Below are 22922 nucleotides of genomic sequence, written 5' to 3' on the forward strand. Positions count from 1 at the left end.
GCACCAAAAATTTCATGTGCACATCAAATGGGCGAGATAGATCGAGGAATGCGCGCATCGCCAACGACTGACGACATTTGTCATGGTCTACACACATCGGAAGTGTGTATAAAGAAAACGTCTACCGAAATCAAGAGACATCATCCTAGGCATGCACGTATCAAATGTGGTGTGTGCGCATCTACTAGGAGTCAATGTTTGGGGCGTGCACAAATTGGCCAACAGCAGATGACATCGGTTATGGCCTTCATCTATCGACGTAACATGTGCGCATATGGCAAACAACGTTTGCAGATATCAGGCGAAAGAAATTTTTAAAAAATTGTTGAATTTAAGGTCACTATATTTATTTATTAATATTTGGCGTTAATTTTATATTTTAATCATATTTCCCATATATTCTATTAATTAATTACTCAAAATTCAAAAAAATTGTTGAATTTAGGGTTACTATATTTTTTTGTGAATTTTTTGCATTAATTTTATATTTTTATCACTTTTTCCTTTTTTTAATAATTAATTAATCATTCTTGAGATTTGCCCGAAAAGAAACAAAATTAGAAATTTTTTTTGAAATTGTTGAATTTAAGGTTACTCTATTTATTTGTGAATTTTGGCATTAAGTTTATATTTTTATCATATTTTTTCTAATTTCTATCAATTAATTACTCATTTTCGGGATTTGCCGAAAAAATAAAATTAAAAAAACTAATGAAGACTAGATTTTGATATATATATAAAAGTTATTTGTGGAAGCTAATATGTGTTTATACCATAAAACGTGCTATTTGGGTTGTACAGGTTCATTGTGATTCATTGGAAAATTGATGCCTACTCTTCTATGCCAGTATCTGCACAATGTAATCAAGATCTCTAAGTGGGCCATGCCTCGGACGTTGTATGTGGGCATCAGACATGCGTATCAGACAATGAAAAATGACATCGGTCATGGCCCGCATGCATTAGATGTGCGCATATGGAAAATGACATCTACCAACGTCAAACGACATCGTACAAGGCCTTCACACATTAAACGTGGTGCATGCGCATCGACTGAGTAAAATCAGCTGTGGCTAGCTGTAAGACCCCCAAAATGAGTTAGGAGCCTAATATGTTTTTCATAAGGGTATAAGGTCCTAAAATGTCTTATAATATTGAATTAAGGCAGTATGTAAGGTTTGAGGTGATTTGGAAGTCAAACCTCAAGGGACGACCAAGACGTTCGACGACTAGGCACCTATGTGCCTCATATTTCTATACTTGCTTATATTTGTATGTCATGATCTTATAAAGTATTAAAATAAGTTATAATGAATTTTGGATATCAAACGTCCAAGAACGTCTAAGACTTTTGCAAGGTATCCCTTGAGACGTTCATGTGTGTCTTAAAGGGGCCTAGCATGTTTGGACGTGTTGCGTGTAATTGTTTTGGGTAAAACTGATTTGGAAGGTCCTTGACTTGTTAAGGTTTGTATTTACGTTGGAAACGTCCGGTTACTACTTCCAAAGGGCTTTGCAAAAGGGCCCACAATAAGGACCCAAAGGTTGTCGAGACACTGCCTTAGCAGTGTCAATCGACGAGCTCCAATTGACGCCTCATCAGTCCATCGACGCCCCGTCAATTTATGCATGGGTTGAAAATTAGCCTCAGGGTCTGAAGCCACCAAGAAGAAGCTGCAGTCACCAACGACGGATCAGCAGAACGCCCAATTGTCCAGTCGACGCCCCGTCGATATTATCCGTCGATGGTGACCTGCAACTGCTGCCATGTGACTACCTCATTATAGGGGTGAATGGAAAATTCTTCCCACGTACTAACCTGACCTACTAGGTTTTTTAATTAATTTTTTGGTGTATTTAAGGGATCAAAATGTGATCAACCCCACTCGCAATACAATTCTCTCAAAATAGACTTTCCCTCCAAAAATATTCTCTCTAGAACCTCCATTGAAGGTGAAGGTCAAGAACAGCTTGGCGCTTGGATTCCTATTGTTTCTTCATCATGTTTTAGAGGTTTTCAACTAGACAAAGGTATGGTGATCCTTCATCGCTAAGTAACCTTTCACTTGTAGAGTTAATCTCAAAGTTTTCAAAGAAGTTTTGATGATCAAATCTCTTTTTATTTAATCTAGCCATGAGTTCATTCTAAAACTTTTTTAATGGCTTATTCATGATGAATTGATGATAATGTGATGGTTTTAACATAAAAATTCAATCCAATTGCATGATAAACCCATGTCCCTTCCCAAACATGATTTAGTCATTGCATGGGCATGGTGATCGTGGCTTTTTATTGGTAGATTTTTTATTCTCTTAAGTTTAATTGGTTATATCTACTGTTACTTAAGTGTATTGATGATGAAGGATCCATGTGGATCAATGTATGAAGATTTGAACATGCCTAGTTTAGAATTCTAGGAGTTCACTGTAACATTGCCTTGTTAATGATTTTAATGAAGAGGATTATAGCTACTATTTTAGGTTGATGTTATTAATAAATTGTGGGCATAAACCCTTGATGATCAAATCAAAGGAATCTTGATAAGGATTAATCCACATATTTAGCTTAAAAGTATATAATGCTATGAACATAATATGGTCTCAATTTAAGGTAGATTAAGCATGATTTAGTCTTGATTATTATGAATTTAGCTACTGCCATAGGTTGTTATTATTGGTATATTATGAATTTTAATCATGGTAATCAAAGAAAAAGAATACTAGTAAGTGATCTATGTCTCTCTAATCTATAGTGTATTGGTGATGTAGGGTACATGTTGTAGTATGATCTTGTAGTGGCTTATGCATTGTTTCCATTATGATTTAAGTACATATATTTACTGCCACATACATGAATTGTTGATGAAAAGGTGTATTGATCAATAATGATTAAAGGATGATAAGTTTGTAAGAATGACTCTTCCTCTCTACTTTTCTTATAGTACTGATAGTTGATGAAGCCTTGTATGGCATTGTGTGGTATGGTCTACTCATGGTGGAGGTGTATAATTTATGGTCATTATATATGTGTGGATTATGGCCTTTAAGGAAAATTGATGAATATATGAATGTATGATTGTGATGATCATACTGTGAAGTTTATGCCTACTTTCTTATTCTAGTTGTGATCTAGGTTGTATGACTATTGTATATGCATGTGTATATCTGTGTTAGCGTAAAGAGTAGGTGCTGCCATTGATGAGTTATAATTATTAAATAATTCCATACCTATGTACCCCTATGTGAATGCATGAATAGCAAAAGTAGGAGTCTTAACTGTAATATGAAGTAGACTTGTCTCTTAGGCTATTCTTTGTTGTGTGGTCTATGCTTGAAAGTGTTAGATTGTCTAAGAGGGTGGCTGCCTCAATGTGTTGTTGATAGCCATTATTTGATCATGTCAACCAATGTACACACACACACTACATACATGCTTAAATGTAGAAAAGGTTCATGGTGTCTAAATGAAAGGGTAATTCTAATGTGCACTAATATCTACTACTATGCATATTAAGCTTATGTGTATGAAAATATGATATGTGTTTCCATTAAATAGTATGACTTCATAGGTGTACTAGTATAGGCAAGGGTATGGGACCTTGTCTATGTATTGCACATGTGTGCCTTGATAGGATAGTTTCTAGGTTTGGTTTCTATGTTCATGAAAATGAATGTATGGGCATATTATGAATATGACTTATATGATATGATTAAGTATGAATGTGCATAGTGTCTTAGTGGGTTTATATGAAAGGATTGTTCATATTTATACCTATAGACTTATGCATTGATATATGAACATATGTGATATTTATATATTATCTGAAAGATTTGCTCACATATAAGTACACACACACATGAATGATGATCTAGTCAATAGAAAGGCCCTGAAAGGTGTGCCCAAGAATACTCTAAAACTACATAGGTGCTTAAATATGCTATAAGCATATGAGGAACAAATATCCTAGGCCTATGTTTTATGAAGAATGTTAATAAAGGCTTTTAAATAAAGGAAACTTAGCTTAACACCAAATGAACTTTACAATGAGAGGTGTTGACTTCTGTTGGAGGAAGATTCACCATCTGTTCCTTATAGAGTGTTGACTTCCCTTAGAGAAGTACTCACATATGGATCCACATGAGGTGGTGACTTCCCTTTGAGGAAGGTTCACCCATGTTTTCTCATAAGAGGAGGCCCCGATTTCCAAATGGCATGTCGAGGAATTATACATATCTCTTAGTTGCATAAACTATCCTTGCCGCATAGAATCTAGCAAAGTTAATTCACCTAGGATGCTAGGATGTATGTTTAGGTTCTACTTTGGCTAAGTGGAACATCTTCCATTGGTGTAAGGCTCTAAAACACCAAATTCCATGTTTATCAGCCACGGTCTTAATGTCGGTTAAGGCTATAGTTTCCGTAAAGTAAAATGGATAATAGATGTAAATGACCAAGACATTTACTAGGATGAGTTAAGGGAGGTTACTTAGGATAGGTGGAAGTAATGAACCAACTAGACATTTCACAAGTATCTCCTTAGGAAGTCCTAGGGAGGTGGCCTGATATGTATGATTATGTTTATGTCTTTATGCATGACATTGTAGTAATTGTCTACTTGTTGTGAAGATGTACATGGTATAAATCTAAATGATGTGAACTTATACCTATATGCATAATGTTGGTCTTAATGACTATATGATAAAGGTCTTGCCTAGCTTGGATGAAGTTGCCTTTACTTGATATGTTGATGTAAGAAGTGTTAAGGTTTGTGGTATCATGAAGAGTTTACTATTATGAGTGACGTTATAGGGCTTCACATGAACATTGCACTAGTAGGCTAGATTGGGTTCATGAATAAGATCTTATAATGACTTATGTGAATTGAAGCAAAAATATGTGCAAATTGTTGTAGCTTACTGTAATGTCTTATGACCTTGACTTGAATGTGACTTGTAATGTGTTATATCTCTGTGTGGCTTATGTAAGTTGTATGTATGCTTTCCTTGTGACCTTAAGAGGGATGCATTGCACCAAGTATCACTAAAATGTTACTTAGAAGGTTGATGAGTTAAAAGAAAAAGATTCACTGTAATGTGAAGGGAGCTCATTGTAAAGTGACCCCAAAATGATATTTTATATATATGAGTTAAAGTTTCTATTATATGATGTGCAATGAAAAGTTTTAATTTTTTTGTTAAATTTACCTATGACAATAAGATGAATGATGACTATGGGCTTGTACAAGACCTCGGAGAGGTCAAGTATGCCATGTTACTTCTATGGGGTGCTCCCCTGTTGTGACACCTGCGCGCATGGACAATAGCACATGACGTCGGTCATGTCCTGCACGCAACTACATAAAATATGCGCATACGAAAAATGACGTTTGCATAAGTCAGGCGATATCGACCAATGATTACACGCATTAAACGTGATGTGTGTGCATCGGCTGGGCGACATCCGTCATGGACTTCACGCATAAAACGTAGAATATGCATATTTTGGTAAAGGACGTTCGCCAATGTAACCCGATAGCGGACAAGGTCTGTACACATCAAATGTGGTGTGTGCTCAACGATAAGCGACATCGATCATAGTCTACATGCATCAAATGTTGTGTGTATGCATCAGCTGAGCGACATCGATCGTGGAATGCATGCATTGGCTGACGACTGATGACATTAGTCATGGCCTGCACACATCAGAAGTACACATATGTCAAATGATGTCTACCATGTTTGGCGGCATCGTCCAAAGCTTGCACGCATCATACATGGTGTGTGCGCATCAACTGAGTAACAAAGGTTGTGTCCTATGCATATCGTCCAGCAATAGACGACACCGGTTATGGCCTGAACACATCGATGTAACATGTGTGCATATGGAAAACAATGTCTGCAGAAGTCAAGAAACAACGGCAAAAGCATGCACGCGTCAAACATGGTGTGTGCACAACGACAAGCAGTATCGGTCATGGTTTGCACGCATCAGATGTTGCATGTGCACATCAGTTGGGTGATATCGATCGTGGCATGCACGTATCAACAACGAAAGATGATATCAGTCATGTCCTTCTTCCATCGGACGTGCGCGTTGGCAAATGAAATTTACCAACGTTAGTCATCATCATCCAAGGCCTGCATGAGTCAAACGTGTGTGTGCGCATCGACTGGGCGATGTCGGTCTTGGCCTGTGCACATCGATCAATGACATGCGACATCGCTCATGGCCTGTATCCATCAGACGTAACAAGTGCGTATATAGAAAATGACGTCTGCCAATGTCAGGCAAAATTAGCTAAGGCCTGCACATATCAAATGTGGTGTGTGTGCATCGGGTACACGACATTGGTCATAGCCTGCATGCATCGGACCTAGCATGCGCATATGTGGTAAAAAAATTTCTTCCAATGGAATCATCACCAACAAAGGCCAACAAGTGTCACCCCGTGGCATATGTGCATAGGCTGGGTGACATCAGTCGTGGCTTGTGCGCATCGAAAAACATCATATGACATCGGCCAAGGCCTGCACGCATCAAACGTGGTGTGTGCGCGTTTGTTAATTATTTGACCTTGACTTTATTTATAAAACTCAGTTGTATTTAACTATTATTTATTTGTTAGATTGTCTTATTGCGGCCTAGTCTCTTATTTTTCGATAATTCTCACATTATATGGTTAGTGTGAGTGTCAATCACGACCAATTCGATCATGACAAAAGCAACAATACTCTGAACTATATCAACCAACATTTGATGAAGGTATTCTCCTCAATAGAAAGCTTAATATTGAATAATATGTATTATCTAAAAATTTAAATTTAAAAAATCTACCTCTACTTTTAAATTTCAAAAAAGTCATCTTCAAAAATTTATCCTTCAAAAATGAGTGGGATGAATTCAATGAAATATTCTAGAAATAAAAGAATTATTCTACAAATAAATGTAAGTAGATTGAAAATATCCTTGCAATAAATAAATTTGACTGTAAGAATCCATGTGAAAGATATGATATTAAATAATATTAATATTATTAATTACTATTTGTTATTTTCTTCTTATTTTTAATATAAAATACAACCTCCATGTTTTCACACAATTCACCATCTAGCTTAATACTTCACTAAATGATATTCAATGCACTACATTGATAAGAATAAAAGAATGTACGCCTTTAATTTGTTACTGTACATATAGAAACGATGATAATCCATTTTTCAGATTTTTCTTTTAGTATTTTTGTAGCTAGGTTGAATGATTTATTTGATTATTTGTTTGATGTGTTTGTAGCATTTATGAAAGATTTTACATCAACTATAGGTTATCACATCTTTTAATCTACGACCTTGCGTGATGATGCTTCTAGAGTACTACCACAAATGTAACTGGGTACTGGTCCACAAAAATCAGTCATCAATCACATTTGTGGTAGACCAGAAATGTCAGCATATTTTAGGTGATAGTCTTTCAACAATAACCACACATCTCATTATCATGATTTATTGTATGAGAATTCTTTTATTGCTCTCTTGTTATACTCTTTGACAAACAATTTATATTATCTATATTTTAGGTGTTATCATGTTGTCTTCATTATTCCTCTACACCCATCAGCGAAGTTTGTTCGAACAAAAGTGAAGGCAACTTGCGATTCTACTATATATATCCACAAGTGGAGCTTCTTCAAACAAACATGAAGGAATATTACTATTCTACTCTATATAATTGGAACAAAATTAAAAATAAGTTAAAGTTACTATTAACTTTTTTATTTATTGGTTCAATTTAAATGATCTAATATCTATACATAGCATAATATATTCATTGAGGAATTCTACTAAGGATTGTTCATCAGTTTTGACCTCCCCTTTATTGATGTACCATGGTGATTCTTTATTTGTAAATAAGTAAGAAACATTTAAGGAGATTAATATGATTTAGATCAAGTGAGAAAACAAAGAACTATAATTAAACCATGCTATAAATGTAAATTAAGAAAAGAAGAAAACTTTATGGAAGCTAAATAAAATCAAGTTTGTTGAACTTAAACATCTAAAATAACAAGTTTCTAACTAAGAACAAGTTGAAGCTACACTATATGTCTAGAAGTGTCTACTAAGTTGAGTTGCCTGAACAAGCACCTGACTAACTAAATATTGTGTCAAACTGAAATTACTATAATGACTGTAATGTTAAGCATGTTATCGAAAGATAAGGACTCATCAATAGTATTACTAAGGTAATCTGCTATCCTACCATAATGTCTCATTTACTATTAATTTGATTTTAATTGTGAAATAACCATTTTACCTTTCCTCTTACTGTTTTCAAGTTTAGTTTTTATTTTGTTAAGGATTGGAATGGTCCCCAATGAAATCGAGTGTGTTTTTGTAACCTTTGTTTACTTAGTGTTTACTTCGGTCAATATTTTTAGTTCCAAGCATTGGATGGGAATCTTTTCAGTTCCATGGCATCTCGAACGTTGACTTTGAGCTTGTCTAGTGATTGGTAAGCCTTGTAAGGTCTTATGTTGAGTTTTGAGGCATTTACGTGAAAAGTTGAGTTTTAGCCTTAAGAGTGGTATGCGAGGGTAATTCCATTATTTGACCTTTTTTTAAAAAAAATCTAATGATTATGTTATATCGATAATGTTGATTTTAGTGGGGTAGAATGTAAAATTTATTTTTATATCGATAAGGTTGATTCTAGTGGGGTAGAATGTCAAATTTATTTTTATCGTACTTCGACCGATTTCAGACGGTCCATCCAGAGGCTTTTTATTTAAGATTGAGCTGCTAGTTTTTTAGTATCTAGCGCAGGTCATTTTTGACATTCGTGATCCCTGCCCTTTATCTTTTGATCGTGATGTTTCTTTTTCAAAGCCTTCGCGATCGCGGCCCATACACTCACATTCGCGATGAATTCCTTTTTTATAAGCCTTCGCGGACAAGGCATCTTTCTATCACGATAATTCTCTCGTGCCTTTAATGATCGTGAGAATTATTGGCTCACAATCAAGATGAATAAATTTCACCTGGACAAACATAAATTCTAGATTTTATCCAAAAATCCTATTTCCACCATTTTCAAACCCTTGGAAAGTTGAGCCTTTATTGCTTCTTAGTGATTTATTTTGTGGGCGATCTCTCTTTCTTATTCTTTTTATCTTCCAAACACTCTTTTAAACATTGATTTAAAGTTGATTTTTGGGTTCTTCCCCTAAAATTGGTGAAATGGCATTTTGATGATGTGAGACTCATTTCTGTATTGATTTTGATGTGGTTTTCATCCATGACTCCATGTTGTCTTGTGGGGCTTGATTATAAACTAAAAATATGATTTTCCTTATAAATTTCCAATGACACTTATGAACTATTTTATCTCTGATTTCAAAACCTAGAATTAGGGGTATCATAGAATTTCGTTTGATGAACTCTTTCCATTCTTGATTGTTGAGAATCATTTTGATTAGCGTGTCGTTTATGATTTTCTCAGGTAGATTTGTTCGACATAGTTTTGGCCTTGAGGTAGTTTTGATTTCCCTCTTTTAGACTCAAATGAGTGATTAATATGTTCTTAGGAAGCCAGTGTGAAATGAGTAATGGATTCGGTTTTAGAAACTAGTAAGCCTTGATTTCCCAATTTTAATTTATTTGATTCCTTATTGTGATGTTTAGTCTATGTGAAGGCTTGTGTGATAATTTTAACATTTCTGGAATGTCTATGATAGTTAAGTAATTGCCTGAGCGAGGGGCGGTATGATATGCCTTATTTTTTACATTGAAATGCTCGATTTTGGGGATTTAGTATGTATTATTTGGAACTCTTAATGAACTTATTATGCCTTGTGTTATATGTGTGGTGATGAATTGATCCTCATGCAACATATTAATATTCATGAAAATATGAGAAAGGAGAAACACCATCTTTTTTAGAAATAACATGTAATACACAATTTAGATTCATGACAACACTGAGGTGGAAAGTTAATGAGACAGTTAGATATTGAAATTGCTATATGGATTGGGAGTGCTCCATGGGTCCATTTGTACAAGATAGAGACTCAGAAAGGTGTATAGGATAGGTTGTGCAACGATCTTGGTATTACCACATAATAACATTGCATCACATTAGTCAGTCTTTTTGCGTTGCATTACCTTTTTTTTGTTAATTTACTGTTATTTTCCTCCTTTCATGTTTACTTTAACCGTTATGTTCTAAACAAATTTGCAACATTAACGTTGACGAAATGGTACTATTCTCTATGCGATTGAAAGTGTTCATAGTTTATTTCTTATGTTTTTTGAGGTTCTTTACTCAGACAGTCAAATCGGTTCTTTACTAAGTCAGTCAAACCTACAGAGTACATTTCAATTGTACTCACCCGTACTCCCATCCTTTTTAGGATGAGCCTTGTAGCGGTAGATTCGATTCGGTAGAATTCTCCCTCTTGGAGTCTAGTGAGATCATTTTCCCATATTGCTATTAGTCTCCATCTTATGCTTAAAGTCTTTATTTTTTTTTCAAAGAGTTGAGATGCATTTCAAATTTCATATTTTATAAGATTCTCTTTACATTTGTCCCGACAACATTTTAGGGATATCCTTTGTTGGTTTTCTATCATTAGTGGTTTGACGGGCAGTAGAAGGGAGTCGTAGGAAGTTGACAAAATTTAGGCCTCAGTAGCTCAACCTACGATTTACCACTATAGTCCGCAAGAATTTTTTATAAATCACACGGTCTTCCAATATTTATTTCATAGGTTATTTGGGTATTTTCCTCCTCATGTAATATATATACTGTAATTGTGACCCCAATTTCAAGTCCTATAACTATCCTTCTACTCCTAAATTTACGCCAACTCCATCATTCACTCAAATTCACAAATTTCATCTACATTTATCTTCTCCAATTCTCTGGCAAGTCTAAGACGAAGACTCGGGTTTCGAGCATCAAATCACATATTCCCCCATTTCTTTTAGACTTTTATCCTAAAGGCATGTAGGGTTTCATCAATGGGTTCTATTAACCCATTAAGTCCCAAAGATTTCTCAATTGTTTCATCAATGGGTTCCATTAACCCATTCAGTCCCAAAGATTTCTCAATTATTTCAATTTCATTGATTTGATAAGGATTTTCATTTAATTCGTCATGAGTTCTAATTTTTCTTACTCAATCCTTTGAATTTTATATTATAATGATTGTTTTGACTTAATTTCATGCTTTCCCGTTGATTTCACATAACCCATGAAATTTCTATTATTTTTACTATGAACTCTTAAAGACAGAAATTTATGAAAAAGTTCGGAATCTATGAATAATGTTTACATGAAAGTTCTATCTGATTTATGAGAAGAACGTTTTATGATTTAGGTTGTTTTGAGATGAACATCAATAAGATTTTGAAATATTTTCTCAAATTATTAAATTATGATTAGTGAATGATTTTCTCAAAAATGCTATGAGGAGCTACTCTATGATTATTTAAACGTGAATGAGTCAGTTGGTTGTTTTTTTCTATGTATGATGATATGATTATGTTTATGAATAATTCCTTTGGGGCGTTACTTAACACCGAGTGGACATGGATGGAGTTTCTCCCGTTACTAGAGGTCCGGTCTTTAGTAGCAATCTTCTTTCCACTAATTATGTGTGCCCTAGGATTGTGTGGCATAGCAAGAGGATCCATAAATATTAGAAGTTTATGGTCTTTGACTTTGTAAGAAACAATTTTTTTTGGTGTGGGAGAAAGACACCATATTTCATGTTCGAACTCACGTGGTGTATGTTAGTTAATAGTAAATATCCTACAAAATGAACTAAAATTACTTTTTAATGTCTTATCAAGCTTTATTAGGATTTTAAGATGCATTGACCATGTTCATGATTTATGATTCTTCTTAAAATGTTTTACTATGTTGAGCTTTACTTGGTCATGCATATCTTCTTTTCCTCTTTAGTCCAATTATGATCATGTTTTATGTTCTTATGTCTATCCCTCATCCTTAGTACATTTTATGTACTAATTATGTATAATTGTTCCTACATTGTTTAATAGTGTGGGATGTGATACTTCCTCTCCTCCCGCTCGTGGCTAGTTGACCGTTCAAGGTATGGTGAGTCCTCATATTCTGAGGACCATGTAGTATTTACTTTTATTTTATATATATATTTATTTTTGAGAAATACATTTTGTAGGGGTTAGTCCTGACCACTTCTTTGATGTATTAGAATGACTGGTCCAAACAATGAGTAGACTTCTGAAGTGACTTGTGTATGGCCTCTTAGAGTCTTATACACCATGCCATATATAGGTTATTCTTCGAGCGATGAAAAATATTAATTTAATTCAGTATTTGACCTTGACTTTAATATATTAAATTCAGAAGGATTTAGTTATTAGTTATTAGTTAGATTTTCTTATAGTAATTAGTCTCTTTTTTTTGATAGTTCTCTCACTATATGGTTAGTGTGGGTGTAAATATCGGCCCATTGCACTATCACAAAAAACAACAATACTCTGACAACTCAACAAGAATTTGATGAAAGTATTCTATTCATTTAAAAGCCTAATATTGAATAAAATATATTATTTTAAAATTTTAAATTTCAAAGATTTACCTCTAATTTTGAATACCAAACAAGCTATATTTGAGAATTCATCCTCCAAAATTGAGTGTGATGACATTAATGAAATATTCTAAAAATAAAAGAAGTATTATAGAATTAAATATAACTAGATTGCAAATATCCTTGCAATAAAAAAAATGACTATAAGAATCCACGTGAAGATATGATATTAAATCATATTGATAATATTAATGACTAAACTTATTATTTTTTCTTATTTTTGCTATAAATAAAACTTCCATGCTTTAACACAATTCATCATCTACCTATATAGATGCATTATTAAAATCAAACTTTGCACACAATTGGAGACTTCTTGTTTTAATAATATATGATTTTATGAAAATTTTAATTACATTATTATTGCTGTTATGTTCATTACTTCTCCATGTTGACATAATATAGGATTTGGGCTAAGAGTTATCTTACCTACTGTTGGATTTGTATGTATAGTTCTCATCATTAAATTTGAATTTTGATTGGTGAGATTTAGTGAAAACAAACTATTGTATTTCCTGTTTTAAATTGAAAATATACCTATTATGAAAAAGAATCGTTGTGCTTTCATGGAGGTTGTCATAAACTAAAGTTTATGGGTAGAATTTTCTTAGGGTGAAATTTGGTAAAAAAAATAATTAAACTACCCTATTTTTTTTTGCAAAGATCATGTGTTGTGGGTTTAGGTATCAATTGTGATATCTGATGTAATGTTGGATGGTTTTAAACTTATATTATGTAAGTTGAGAGGATTAGTGATCCGTAGAAACTTTATAATAAAAAAAAGTTTAGTAAAACTTCAAATATGGCAATTTGTTAGCTAAGATGTTTCTATACTATCCAAAAATTCTAAATATGTTGTAACATAAGAAAACTTTGAAAAAACTGCTATAGTTGTAAGTTGGTACTATAGAGATTGCCTTTTCTCCATTGTTGATCCACGATAGCCTCCTTTCACTATCATTTACACACGTAACATGGTTTGATACCTTATTTTCTCCCTAAAATATGAAGACTCATCCTTAAGCTTATGAGAGGCACTTTTCCACTACCTAGGGCTCTTCGTATTGTAAGAATAAATCTAAGGTAAATTCATTAGTCCATTTTAACATCGATTACATTGTGAAAATCATATAATTATGTGATTGTAAATACTAAGACTAAAGTGCTACTTTTGGCACACACACACACACACGTTGCGAGTACCATGCTAGTATAGTATATCAACGATGCTGGTCCACTGCAGGTCATGAATATTTGCATTAATAAGTTTTTAAAAAGTGTGTTAACTTTATTTGCTATTGTATGAGTCATCATGCATTGAATTTTTATGACTAAACGATCTATTAATGATATGATTGATCTTATGGTTAATGTATGCGTTGAATATGAATTATATATGTTTTGCCATATGACCTTTTTTTTATTAGACCTACGAACTGTCATTTGTTTTAAATTAAATCGGCATATGATGCCTACTTCTACCCAATGGCTTAATATGACACTATAATATGCACTTCATTTGTTGAGTTTATATCGTGTTCCAAAGATTTCTTTGAGATCAAAGTTCTAGCATAGTAACAGATTCCAATTCAAGAGTGATTGCCCCATTCTCTAGAATATTGGAGATGGGCACACTACAACAAATTAAGGATCTAGCGGCAATAATATAATTGCCACTAAATCATGTTTTAAAGTCAATAACTATTGGCAATTGACAATTGCTGGTAAATGTTGACCCTTTACCGACAAATTGTCTTAGATATTGATAGACCTATGTTTGGTGACTATTCAGTGTTACCAGATTCAAGGTTGAGCCAGCTATTTCGGGTTACCATGAATATTTCTTGTTTAAGTCCACTCTTTTGTACTCAGACTATTTGCTTAATGTGTTGTTTGGTTTGTGGTTGTACCCCTTGTTCTTAGACTTGTCATTAGTAGATTTTTTATTCTACGAGTTGCAGGTTCTAAGGGTTGTTCTTTCGCATTAGTTTGGTTAGTTGTTTGTTAAAACCTTGGAGTTTATGGGGACTCCAATTTATATTTATTTAAACGTGATATGTATCTTTGAATGTGTATTACTTTTGTTAAGTTGATTAGTTGGGATGTAGGTTTGGTTTTCGCACCGCAGGGTTAGTTTGAGTGTCACTCACGACAATATGGATCGTGAGAAAGTTGGTAGCAGAGCCCTAGGTTCGTTGATCTCATTGTACCAAAACGGAGCTAGAAGAGTGTTGCAGAACAATACGAAGATGTTGTACATTTCTTTTAGAGTCTATAGGACTTTAAAAAAATAACTCATTTCTTTCTACTCCTTCGTGCTATGACTTGGGTGATACAAATTGATATTCGAGTGATACAAATTGATGTATTTCCTAATTCACTATATGGTTATTATTAAAGCAACAAAGTGGTAACTTCATCACTAGCAAGAAAGGATGTGTATATATTACCCACAGTTGAATAGAGTCACCAATCAGAAAAAGTATCCATTTCCTTGGATACAGGACATATTTGACCAATTGCGAGGTGCATCGATTTTGTCTAAGATTTTTTTGAGGCCTTGTTACCCTTAAATAAAGATTGGGGCGGTTAAGAATTGGGTTCGACCAAGTTTTTTAATTCAAATTAGCATTTTTGCGAGGCTCACTAACGAAAATTGTCGCTTGTGGTATGAGTTAAGTCCAATTGGTATCTCTCCATTTCAATTGGTATCTCAATTAAGTAAACTAGATGATGTAGTCCCGATTGAAGGACCACAGGCAAGTGATTGGAACTAAGAAGAATCCAATTGTTATCTGGACTTAGGGGCCGTATAACCAAAGATGATCAATAATGGTCGTCAATGAAATGAACTAATTAAAGAATTTTTACTTGTATGCAAGTTGTAACTACTGAGTATCATGAAACTAGTTATGAAAACAATATCATGACAATGTTCGATGCAAGGGTATAGATAATGTACAAGATGATTTTAAGAAAGATCTAGACGTGTCTTGTGGTTGAGTAATAACAATGTGAGTGTTTGGGTTTATCCTTGGGATGTATGGATTATGGTGTAAAATAAATAAGAATGAGTTGAATTGTGTACGTTTGCTTGACTCGTGGTAGACAATCATTAGCCTAGTTCACAAGATTATCCTAAATTGCTCAATAAAATTTAAACCATTGGGAGATGTAGAAAAGATAAAAACCCTAGAAAAAAAATTTATTATCTAGGTTCTCTTTCCATTGACACTGAGCGAGATTTTCCTGCCAAGGCGAGTTCGGCAGGACAGGATTTCTTTAGCCAGAGCTGGACTAGGTGAGATAAAATCTCAGCCATGTCTACTCTATTTTTTCCTAGTCACAATTATGGACCCCAAGTCATTACTGAACTAACTCCCGTGATCTATATTTCAGTGGTAAACAATCGAATATAAGTTATAAGGTGTGTTAAAATTGTGGAGAACCTAATCATATGAGGAAGGTCGTGGAAATGGTAATGCAGGTAGAGAAGTACAGCAGCCAGGTAAAGAAGTTTATCGTCTAGAGGACAGGGCTCAATTTATGTTTTTTTATGAGTAAGAGCGAGTTTGAGGGTGTGATGCAGTGGTAACAAGAGCTACTCTTATCTCTGCCCGTACGATTATTATTTTGTTGATTGCCTTGGGATTTAATGTTGTTTGTGTTATTCTTGATTCTCTCATCCATGTTAATACCCTAGATGAAAAGTAAGTTATAGTAACTGTTTTATATCGTGTTTGTCCTGTTCTGTTTGTGGATTTTTAGACTTGGGTTGATTTGGTTATGCTGGATATGACTAACTTAATATAATATTAGGCATGACTTAATTGACCCCTATCATACTCGTCTTAATTGTAATACTATGTCGGTAACTCAAGAGATTCCTAGGAAATATTATAGTGGGAAGGGGTGTACAAGCACAAGCTAGCTAAGATCATAACCTCACTTAGGTCTAGGAAGCTGGTAGGACAGTTTTTTCTTGGTTAATTAGATCATGTTCGGAATTTTGAGGTTGAGTCTCCATCTATTGAGTCTATTCATGGTGTCTGAGTTTTCAGAATGTGTTTCCTACGAATTTGCCTGGTATGCCTCCATATAGAGATATGTATTTCTGCATTGAATTGGAAACTGGCAGATGCTCCATTTCCATCCCTCGGTATCATATGACTCTTGAAGAATTGACAAAGATTAAGGATCAAATCCAAGAGTTTCTTGATAAAGGTTTTATCATCGTTGTGTTTCTCCGTGGTGTGCTCATGTCTTGTTTGTTAAGAATAAAAGGGGTAGTATAAATACTAGCGATTTTATTGTAAGCCCTAAATTTGTGGATTGACACAAGAAAATGACAAGTTCATAGATTAAAAAAAGTCTCATCATGTATACTTCGGTGAAGGTGATTGAATAATTTAATAAGTAAATATGTATGAAATTTGGTTAACCCTTGAATTTGATTTGTATACCTGAGTTTGAGGTGTAATGTTGATGTAAAGGTTGGCTTGTATTGATATCCAGGATAACCGAGTGTAATGGTAGTTAAAGTGTGTGATAGATTGTGGTGGAATACAACTATAAAATACGATTGTTGGTTAAGCAAATTATGTATAGTAATTACGACTTGCGAGTATCTAAGGTTGTGGTTTTATAATATTTGGTGAGCAATATAGTTATGAGGACATTTGTAAGAGATCGTGGGACACCACTCAAATAAAATTTTTAAGAGATAGCGTTATAACGAAGTAAAATAAAGTAGAGAGAGGCTAGAACAAGAATATTTTAGTTGGTTGTGAAGGCTAAAGAGATATCCTTAGAGGGGTAGATAATTGAGTCTAGCGGCACGCGACTTCTTTTATTTTGTTGTAACTATGGTAATAATGTCACAAGTTCTAATGTATTGGAAAGGACTTGAGGAAGGAGGTTACATACATTAGCTTAAGTGTGATGATTTCTTTGCTTTTGTTTTGGGTTTAGTAATGAGTACGATTGTATTGTTAGCCAAAGATATTGTAAGATCGATGGAGATATGATCAATGATAAGCGAAGGTCCATGAATTCATAAAATTCTTCTAGGTATAAGCTAATGTCCATAGATAAGAGGATTGTGTTATACTGTTAAATTTACAATTTTGATTTTTCATTACAAATCTACATTTGTGGTTATATATTTATCAAGGTATGCATTTAGAAGGTGAAAAATATTAAATTGTATCCAGTATTAAGTATTTGAAAGGACCTAAATCTGGGTTAAGTCGTAAAGTTGATTAATGGTGATCGGTAAGTACCTAACGAAGGTTTTCATTTAAAAGTGTTGGCTTATAGTACGGTAAATGGTCGGAGTGTTCATGTTAGTTGTTATTATTGAGAGTGTGGGCATCATTGGAATGGTGTGAAGAGTATGTGGAGGCAACTGAATGGAAATGACAAGTATTATCTCTTCAAAGGAAAACCTTTAGTGTTATTCCATAAAATTCTTATGTGATCATTTATTTTGCATTTTACACAGTTTTGAGTATGATGCACTTGCAATGATCACATCTCTTTTTACTTTGTGGGTGGACCACTACTGATGGATAAGGTGTAACGATCCTGCAATGTTCTCTTGGTTGAATGTTGGGATCATTTGGTCCAATACTGTTGTTCTTAAGGGTAATCTATCTTTCATAATTACTAAATCTAGCATGTTGATTGTGTTTTTGGAGGTTTGTATGTTTTAACATATACCTCAAACAATATCTGATATCTAAAGATTGATTTTTTTGGAAACTTAAGCTCACATGATTTACGTTATTGAATGGAGATGTTATTAAGAATTATGATTGTTTGAGTATCATGAGCTTGTGTTGGTTTATTTAGATTTACCTCTAATTATGGCGAGTTTTAAATTTTGATTTTTTTTTCATGGTTACGTGAGAAAGGATTTGTCCTAATGTTTTTGTCCAAGTCCTTGATAACATGTAGCAAACATGTGTGCAATAAACTTTGGTGTTTATTGAGAATAACTTTTCTTGTTAGTTAAGTTTACATATAATAGTATTTATTACTCGAGTTTTGAAGTTACTTCATTGAGGCATGGTATGGAAGGATGTGTAGGTATTTAATTGGTTTGTTTGAGGATGAAGATTATACCATAAAGTGAGGCTTAGTTAGGTTAAGCAATACCTTCTCTATGAAATTTCTTGATCGGAAACTCCGGAAGCTAAGGACATGCGAGACAAGTATACCCTGTTGTTCAGGAATTCAATTACTACTTTACCCATACTCAAAGCATTCTTTCCTAGATGATCACTCGGGGAAAATCATGGATAAATTGGAATCTACTGTAACTTTTGTCGATAGGAAAAATCAAATGAGGAAATAATTTGATCGGAAAAACTTGTTGTAGTAACTTGTGATTTCCTAGACTAGTCTACATTTGGATGAAATTTAAGTTAGTAAGGTCTAGGAAAATCTGGTAATAACAAGGTGATTTATTTATGATTTTGAGTATATGAGTGGATATATAAGATGTTAAGGAACCCATACGACTTTACGGAATAAAATTTGAGGAAGAAGAACTCTCCAAAATGATCTTAGCGTGAACCAGTAGTTGTTGAATATCAAGGATTGAAGTTCAATGGTAAGACCAATATTTAATGTACAAGTTTGATACTATAAGTAATGCAAACCGGTGCATATATAATCTTTCAAAGCATCATATAAGGTTAAATAGTTCAGCATACAAACTTCAAGGTGGTAAATCAATATAGAACAAACAGATAAGTATTGGGTTAATTTAATTTTTAGAACTGTTGGAAGATTAAAAGTCTACTTATTCCGAAACACTATTTGGACTTATCATGTAAAAATAGAACCAAAAATGGGAACTGCTATAATTTATGGATTAGATATTTCAACTTCAATCAATAAGAATTCAACATTTATCCAGTTTTAGTATATATTATAATACATGATATTATTATTTAATTTTAATCAATTAAGTATTTAATAATATTTTAATATAATAAAGATGCATTATGAAAATCTAACTTTGCAAACAACTGGAGATTTTCAGTTGTAATAATTATATGATTTTATGAAAAGTTGATTTAGAGCATTATTTATGTTATGTTCATTACATCTGCATGTTGACATGATGTACAGTTTGGGCTAAGAGTTACCTAACCTACCATAGGATTTGTATAGTTCTCATTACATATGAATTTTGAGTAGTGAGATTTAGTGAAAAACATTATTGTATTTTCAATTTTAAATAGGAAATATACCTATTATGAAGAATACTCGTTATGCCTTTATGGAGGACGTTAAAAACTGAAGTTTATGGGTAGAGTTTGCTTAGGATGAGACTTGGTAAAAGAATCAGCCTAGGCAATTTTTTCACAAAGATCATTTGTTGTGGGGTATAGGTATCAACTGTGACCTCTAATGTAGTGTTTGATGGTTTTAAACTTATATTGTGTTAGTTGAGAGGATTAGTGTGTTAGGTAGTGGAGCCTGATTTATTTTAGGTTTTTCCTATTTATTCTCTATTTTAGGTTTTCCTATTTATTCTCTGTAACCAAAAATACTCTGATTTATTAATATAATTATACCTCACCACCGTGGAATTTTACTCACGGGGTTTTACCACGAAATATTGGGTTTTCTCTTTCTCTCTCTAGATATCTCATCTCTTTCTCTTGAAAGTTCTTGTGTTCTTCATTCATCTAGTTTGTGTGCGTGTATTCGATCCTAACAACTAGTATCCGAGCTAAGGAGATTCAACACGATCACTGAAGATGGATAGTTCAAAGCATGGAATCGAGAAGTTTGATGGATTCGATTTCAGTTTCTGGAAAATGCAGGTCGAAAATTATCTGCACCAGAAAGATCTTCACAAACCGTTGAATGGGGTGAAGCCGGAATCCATGACGGAGGAGAAGTAGAAACTCAAGGATCGTCAGGCTCTAGGGTTGATCCGGTTGACTTTGTCAAGAAACGTGGCGTTCAACATCGTGAAGGAGAAGACTACGTCCGGTCTGTTGAAGGCACTGTCAAACATGTATTAAAAACCATCGGCTATGAACAAGGTATATTTAATGCATAGATTGTTCAATTTACAGATGTCTGAGAATGGATCCATTTCAGATCATATAAACTAGTTCAATATGATTATGAGTCAACTCAATTTTGTGGATATTAGTTTCGAAGATGAAATTAAGGCGTTGATTTTGATGTCATCTCTGCCCGAGTCTTGGGATACAGTTGTTGCTGCGATTAGCAGTTCCCGTGGATCTGAGAAACTGAAGTTTGATGAAATCCGTGATGTTGTTCTTAGCGAAAGTATTCGCAAACGAGAAGTGGGAGATTCATGGGGAAGTGCTCTTAGCGTTGATCGAAGGGGGAGAAGTAAGACGAAAGGCCAAAATCAACATGGTCGATCAAAATCAAAGAATCGAGGAAAATCACTGAACAAATCAAACGTGACTTGTTGGAACTGTGGATAAAAAGGACACTTTCGGATGAACTGTTCAAAGCCAAAGAAGAAAAAGAATCAGAAATTTGGAATTGACAATGATTCTGTAAATTTACAGAGGACATTGGGGATGCTCTAATCCTTAATGTGAACAGCCCGGTTGAATCATGGATTTTGTATTCTGGTGCATTTTTCCATTCGTCTCCAAGCAAGGAGTTGTTCCAAAATTTTAAATCTGAAAATTTTGGAAAAGCATATCCTGCTGACAATAAAGCCTTAGAGATTGAAGGAAAGGGGGATGTTTGCATAAAGACTACCTCGGGAAACCAGTGGACAATGGAGGATGTCAGATATATTCCTGGGATCAAGAAAAATCTGATCTCTATTGGTCAGTTGAATAGCACGGGATATGCAGTAGAGTTTGGGAAAGGTTCGTGGAAGATCGTGGAAGATCGTGAAATATGCTATGGTAGTAGCTCGTGGCACCAAATCTGGAGCCTTGTACACCACTACAGGGTGTATAAACATGGTCGCTTTTGCTGAAGGTGCTTCCGGTTCATATCTGTGGCACAACAGACTTGGACACATGAGTACTAAAGGAATGAAGATGCTGGTTGCAAAAGGAGAATTAGAGGGTCTGAAGTCTGTTGATATGGGTCTTTGCGAGAGCTGTGTTATGGGCATACAAAAAAGAGTAAGCTTCAAAAAGACTCCTAGAGAGCCAAAGAAAGTGCGGTTAGAAATGGTCCATACAGATGTTTGGGGACCATCTCTAGTATCATCACTTGGAGGATCCAGATTCTATGTTACCTTCATTGATGATTTCAGCAGGAAGGTATGGGTTTACTTCTTAAAGCATAAGTCAGATGTGTTTGCAACTTTTAAAAAGTGGAAAGCTGAAATTGAGAATCAGACTGGTTTGAAAGTCAAATGCCTAAGGTCTGACAATGGAGGAGAGTATGACAAATCAGAGTTCAAGGCTTTCTGTGCAGCTGAGGGAATCGATTGATGAGAACAGTTCCTAGTAAGGCAAGGCAGAATGGAATTGCTGGGAGGATGAACAGAACATTGAATTAGAGTGCAAGGACTATGAGGATACACTGTGGGCTGCCCAAAACACTTTGGGAGGATGCTGTGAGCACAACTGCATACTTGATCAACAGGGGACCATCAGTTCCTTTAGGGTTCACGATTCCAGAGGAGGTGTGGACAGGAAAAGAACTCAAGTACTCACACTTGAGGACTTTTGGTTGCACTGCTTATGTTCATGTTGATCCAGAAAAGAGAGACAAGCTTGACGCCAAGGCAGTGAAGTGTTACTTCATAGGATATGATTCTTATTTGTTTGGTTACAAGTTTTGGGATGACAAGAATAGAATGATCTTGAGACATTGTGACGTGACATTTAATGAGTGTCCTGTACAAGGACAGAGACCAGAAGTTTCTAGAGATTACAAAGCAAGTGGGAGTTAAGGTTGAGTTGGAGAAGATTAACCCCAGAGGTGTCAAAGCAGATACTCAACCAACTCCTACTGAAGAATCTGAAGTGGAGCAAGTTACACCTGAGCAGGTGTTAAGGAGATCATCCAGATCCATCAGGGCACCAGATAGGTATTCACCTTCATTACACTATCTATTGCTGACTGATGAGGGGGAACCAGAGTCTTATGATGAGGCCCTACAGGTGAAGGATTCGATCAAGTGGGAGCAAGCCATGGATGATGAGATGAGGTCACTTGAGAAGAACGACACATGGGTGTTGACTGAGCTACCTGCAGGGAAAAGAGTTTTGCTGAACAAGTGGGTGTTTAGAATCAAGACTGAACCAGATGGCAAAA

The sequence above is a fragment of the Solanum lycopersicum genome, chromosome 10 (genome assembly GCF_036512215.1).
Source record: "Solanum lycopersicum chromosome 10, SLM_r2.1".
NCBI classification, from domain to species: domain Eukaryota; kingdom Viridiplantae; phylum Streptophyta; class Magnoliopsida; order Solanales; family Solanaceae; genus Solanum; species Solanum lycopersicum.